This window comes from Lepidochelys olivacea (genome assembly GCF_965140295.1).
Source record: "Lepidochelys olivacea isolate rLepOli2 genome assembly, chromosome: 2".
Classification (NCBI taxonomy): Eukaryota; Metazoa; Chordata; order Testudines; family Cheloniidae; genus Lepidochelys; species Lepidochelys olivacea.
In genome coordinates this window covers 160390891-160397568 of record NC_140412.1, presented here as the reverse complement: position 1 = coordinate 160397568, position 6678 = coordinate 160390891, and positions in this window count along the sequence as shown.

Genomic DNA, 6678 nt, shown 5'->3' with positions numbered 1-6678 from the left:
GCTCTGCCCCTGCCAATGTCACGTACCTTCCATAACGCGTGCACAGCTGCAGGCACCGCTGGCTGTGTCTACACTGAGCTATGTCTCAAAATCTCCAACCACTGCTGTAGCACAGGTATAGCTCCATGGATGCTAGAAAAGGTGAAAAGACTAATGTAAACTAGCCTCCAGCATGTTTAATACCATAGCATTTAAACTAGCTCTGGAGCTAGACAAAACAGTAAAAATGCCAGCAACTGGTCCGCATTAGGACTCAGAATGTTGCTAGCGTCAGTGGAGCTGCCTGCACTGGAGCTACACCAATAATGCAAAATGGAAACAGTCACAAAATCCTCAGTGTAGACAGAGCACACAAAATCAAATTCCAAAAATAGCATTGAATGCATTTTATGGCGTGAAGCATGCTTGCCACTCCAGTTAAGTGTTGGACAAAAAGCATGCCACAGCCAAAAGGTATTTTGTGACATGCCTTTCAGTTCACTGTCAAGCGAGCCCCATCCCAACAAATGGCACAATCCTCTCTCACAATATCTATAAACAATCTTCCTCCTGTTATAGCCTTTCTGACATGGTATCCTGAAACAATCAAACCGAACAAAAAATGTTTGGCACAACGTACAAAAGTTCAGATCTGGATATGAACTTTCCCAAAGTTTATTGATATGAGGATCCAGGGTTTTTTTTCAAGTCCATCCCCGATTTTTAATTTATTTTGATTGCAGTTTACTTAATAAATTAAGATTATCCACAAATAACTACCACTCAAGAAAGACTACCTATATAGTGTAATATAATTAATTCAATAGTTTTTGGACCTCAGGATTTCCCAGTTAGCATTACAGATCCATATGATGCCACTGAATACTGGTCTTTGCCTTTGGGTCTGATTTAACTGAATAATTTGTATACTTTGGGTACTGTAGGAAGCTGATTGCCTATTGACTGCTATCTGAGGAGGTTCGGGTGTGTTGTTCATTTCACCATGCATATAAAATTAATTACTAGAAACGGTGTTTCTCATACATCTGGTTGAGACTGTAGGATATGAATAATTGATACAATATGTAGATCTAAGAGTTAAGACTTGCCACTTTTGGGTAAATCATGTGCCCTACCAGTGATATTCCAGTATAGGTTTAAAAGATGTAGCTGTCTTAACATGTAATTTTTGGACATCAGAATAACAACAAAGCTATTGTTTCATGAGTAGGATGATGTACAGCCCTCCCAGATTATTGTCTTTAGTGATATACATGTGCACGTTTCTCCTGAGATTAAGCTTTAAGACTGCAAAACATTTAGACTGTCAGCCTGTTGCACTCCCCTATTTATAATTTTTTAAAAACCACTTTAATACTCCCCAACAAGCTGAATATCATGCAGCAGTTATAACAAAGGAAAGCATAGACATTGAATTTTGGTGGCACTAATGGAAGAATGTTATGTGATCAAATCATAGAAAATTTATCAGCAGTTAAGGGTCAAATGCTGGCCTGAATTAAGTCAATAGGGTTATTGCCACTGACTTTAATTATTAGAAAAAGAATCCCTGTGGTACTCCGTTCTCCCTGCCCGGCAGGTGGCAAACAGAACATAACTATAGAGCATGGGTGATGATATGTGCTGCTGATGTAAACTGAACTGATTAATGCATTGACTCTGCAAGGTGCTCAGTGTCCTCCTGACTTCAGTGGCAGAGAAATTCCAGGGAGGGGCCAGAGAAACTCTCAAGCCAGCATGAGCAGAGATAGACACAGCCCTCAGCGAAAGGGGGAAAATTGGGATCCAGCCAGTCCTGGTCTTCTCCACCGTAGCACCTCTAACACCCAAAATGGTGAACCCCTCCCCTGCAAGGGAGCTAGGAATTCTGCAGCACTCAGCCTCCCCCAAGTCACATGGCCTTTACCAAAAAAAGAAATTCCAGGCAAGAGCCAGCTTGGAGAACCACAGGAACTCTTAAGTCAGCAGAGCAGACACAGAATTCGCCTCAGGAGCTACTCAGACACTGAAGATGTCATCAGACGGCTTTCTACAGTTCTCACACTCGACATTCTCTTCCCTGTGCTGTCTGTCTGCTACAACCCTCTTCTGCCCTTTTGCTTAATCTCTTCTCCTCTGCCTCACTGCACCTGTCCTCCATCCTCCCCTCCTTCCTGTCTTCTCCCCTGCTCAATCCCTTCAATGTCCTCTCTCCCTTTTCCTTTCTGTTTAGCTAATCCATTCCCACATAACCCACACCTAAAGAATTAGCCCCATCCTCCACCCCTCCAAAAAAAAATTGTACACCTAACATGTCGTGTGCAAGCCAGCACTCTGTTCACTCAGCTTGTTCTGTCCCTTTCCCCTACCTTGCATAAACTCTGGGGCAGAGACTGTCTGTTAATACTGTCTACTATTACTAAGTATGATTGTACCGTGCCTAGGCACGGTACAAACATACTTAGTAATAGAATAGAAATAAATAGTAATATATAGATATAGATATATAAAACATACTTAGTAATAGTAATATATCCGTAATAATGGCTGGTTGGGTGACTGGACCCTTATAGTGCCTAGCAAGATTAGGCCATAAGTACAATGATTTGATAAAAATATTTAATTTCTGAAAACGTTGTTATAGAACTTTATCAGGAGTTGAACATTTATTAAAATGCAATTGAAAGCAACAGCACAACAAAGTTTTGTGCCACTAAATAGAATTCAGGCATTCAAAGGAAGACCTGAACACACAAGTTTGTGCCTTCAAAAGGATGGGTGCTAGGCTGACCAGATAGCAAGTGTCAAAAATCGGGACAGGAGGTGGGGGGTAATAGGTGCCTATGTCAGAAAAAGGCCCAAAAATCAGGACATCTGGTCACCCTAGTGGATGTATTTATTGCCAAAATAACACAGAGGTTTGGCAAACCATGATTAGTACATTTCTTGTTAAGTCATCCCAGACTGGTCACCTAATGGCCCAAGCAAATTTAAGTGGAGAGATATTCATTTGCCTGCCTTCTTATCACTGTGAGAGGTATTAAGAGGCAACATGAGGCAGATGTTAGGTAAGTGCTGAAGTAAACACAAAAATAAACAAATTCTGCTAATCAGAGATGAATCAAACCAAAACTTTGGATCTAAACACCCCAACACTTTGGAGAGATCCAGATCTGTGTCCAGTCCGGATGCAAATTTTACAACTTGCCTTAGGGTTGCCAGGCATTCAGTTTTCGACTGGAATGCCCGGTCGAAAAGGGACCCTGGTGGCTCCGGTCAGCACTGCTGACCGGGCTGTTAAAAGTCTGGTTGGCGGCGCAGCAGGGCTAAGGCAGGCAGGCTCCCTGCCTGCCATGGCTCCACACAGCTCCCAGAAGCAGCGGCATGACCCCTCTCCATCTCCTAGGCATAGGGGCAGCCAGAGGGCTCTACGCACTGCTCCCACGCGAAGTGCCAGCTCCGCAGCTCCCATTTTCTGGGAATTGCAGCCAATGGGAGCTGCGGGGTCAGCACCTGAAGATGGGGCAATGCACAGAGCCACCTGGCTGTGCCTCCACATGGTAGGAGCCAGAGGGGGGATATGCTGCTGCTTCTGGGAGTCACCTGAGATAAGCACCACATGGAGTCTGCACCCCTCACCCCCTCCCATGCCCCAACTCTCTGCCCCAGCCCTGATCCCCCTCCTGCCCTCTGAACCCCTCAGTCCCATCCCAGAGCACTCCAAACCCCTCATCCCCAGCTCCACCACAGAGCCCGCACCCCCAGCCAGAGCCCTTACCCCCCCACACCCCAACACTCTGCCCCAGCCTGGGGGCCCCTCCCACACCCTGAACCCCTCATTTCTGGCCCCACCCTGGAACCTGCACCCCCAGCTCAGAGCCCATAACCCCTCCCAAACCCCAAACCCCTGCCTCAGCCCAGAGCCCCCTCCCATACTCCAAACCCCTCGGCTCCACCCCCCAGCCTGGACCCCCTTCCTGCACCCCAAATCCCTCATCCCCAGCCCCACCCCAGAGCCTGCAACCCCAGCTGGAGTCTTCACCTCCTCCAGCATCCCAACCCACTCTCTCAGCCCAGAGCCCCTTCCTGCACTTTGAATTCCTCATATCTGGCCCCATCCCAGAGCCTGTCCCCCCTGCTGGAGCCCTCACCCCCTCCCTCACCCCAACCCCCTGAGCCAGCCCAGTGAAAATGAGCAAGTGAGTGAGGGTGGGGGAGAGCGAGCAACAGAGGGAGGGGGGATGGAGTGAGTGGGGGTGGGGCCTCGGAGAAGGGGAGCAGGGCCTCAGGAGAGGGGTGGGGGAGAGGGCGGGGCCAGGGTGTTCGGTTTTGTGTGAGTAGAAAGTTGGCAACTCTAAGTTGCCTCCATCCGTACATCCATGGCTTTGTGTGTTGTACTAATTTGTAACTAAAGAGAAAGTAAAGTTAATGATAATACCACTTTGCTTTTAGAATTCTAGATTTCACATAAAAGCACATCCACCGTGACTATAATTTTGCATACTAGCACTTTTTATTTTATAGTATACTGTACCCAGAAAATGTAAACTCTTTAAATCTCTGACAGCACGTTAGGCCTACAAGAGGCCCAAAGATATTTCACATAATGTAGATAGCAGAATCATAATGGTGCTGGTTGAGGCTTAGTGATACTGACTTTAAATGATAAACTGCTTTCTGCAGTGTTTGGATTCTGTGACGTTTCATATATATCAGCATACAGAGCTGGGCTGGAGACTTTTGATGATAGCTACAACAGATTCATGTATATGTTGTTTACATCTATGATGGAGGCTTATGATTTACCCCTATAGTAGCACGTAGTACAAAGTAAAAAAATACCAGAATTCAAGTTATAACGTATTGGCATCTTTACATGAAACTATATTCCTTTATATTTCTTTGAGATACTCTGGCTTATTTTTAAGAGATCTCTTTGGATATGCAAACATATTTTTCTCTTTCTTAGAGGTTTGCTATCCCCAGCTTGATTATTTTTGCCTGAATAATTCAAATGTCTTTTGTACAGACTTTAAACAATACCAATTATATGATGACTTACTGTTACCCAGTTGAGTCTCATTATTTTTTGAATATATTGTTCTGAATTATTTTTTAACTACTGACTGTGTCTATGTCGATGCCATATTTGACATATCTCTCCAAACATAAAGTTAAAGTCCATTTGCTGCTGATATTTATTTATTTTATTTTATTTTGCCAGTTCTGGAAGCACTATGAGATGGTCTGAATAATGATACTTTTTTATTAGAAATTTGCTTTATATAGAATCCTTCCCTTAGAGATGTGGATTTCTGTACAAATATTAAAGGCTTTACCTAGAAGATGCCTTGACCCTTAATCTCTGTGAAAGACAAATGAAAATAAGCTCAGTGTTCTCATTAATTTTAAGTATCCTGTTTTCACTGAGTTTTGACATTAATTTCTCCATTTTCAAAAAGATGTCAATTCACTACAAGAAAAATACTCTTATTCTGTTTACTCAGCACATTAAATATCAGATCTACCGATTATCGTTTCCAGAAAACATAGCAGTGAAAGGCATACTGTAGGCAATAGATTCTACTTGTAAGCAACAACGTGGTGCCAGCTGTAGCCAATTACTTCATTTTATCATTCATTTATTGCAGTAGTTCTCAACCTTTCCAGACCACTGTACCCTTTTAGGAGTCTGATTTGCCTCAACTGCCCCCAAGTTTCACCTCACTTAAAAACTACTTGTTTACAAAATCAGACATAAAAATACTAAAGTGTCACAGCACCCTGGTACTGAAAAATTGCTGACGTTCTCATTTTTACCATAGAATAAATCAATTGGAATATAAATGTTACTTACATTTCATTATATATAGAGCAGTATAACCAAGTCATTGACTGTATGCAAGTGCTCTTATGTAGCCTGTTGTAAAACTAGGCAAATATCTAAGCGACTTGATGTGCCCTCTGATTGAGAACCTCTGAGTACCCCCAGGGGTACATGTACCCCTGGTGGAGAACTACTGATTTATTGTGTGTTGTGTGATGTTATGATTAACTAACATGCTATATTATATATAATCATTGTATGCTATATAGATTTAAATTGTAGAATTGTAGAAGTATAAGTTTGATCAGTAGTCAGAAGGGATAAGTATGCGTTAGGCTGTAACACAAGACCTACAGGCTGAGGCCTGTAAGGTTTTAGCTGAGCCATACTAGGCCTTAGAGTTAAGAAATGCTTGACATAAATGACCAAAGAATTACCCTATGCTACAAGATTACGGGAAAAGATGTGCAAAAATTAACCCTAATTTTTTATTACAACGTACCCCATAATCACATTTTTCTAACACATGCACATGTACAGAGTGTTAGCTAGAGTCAGAAACACAAGCTAAAAGAGAGTTCCCAGATTGGGCAAAATGAGTTCCCTATGGAACAACTCCACAGGAACCGTCCCTCCACTGATGATCAGTTGGCAAGACATGCATCAAACCTTAAGAATATCATAAAGGATGTGAATATGACTATATTTGTAATTTGTGCATAGGTCTTTATAGGATTTCTGTATGCTTGGGTAATCGTAACCTTAATTGTAACTTTAATAAAATTGATAAAACAAACTAAACCTTGCACTTGGAAATATATATGTGGTCACTACTCTTGATCTTTATGTGTTCCTAGAGACTCTACATCTGA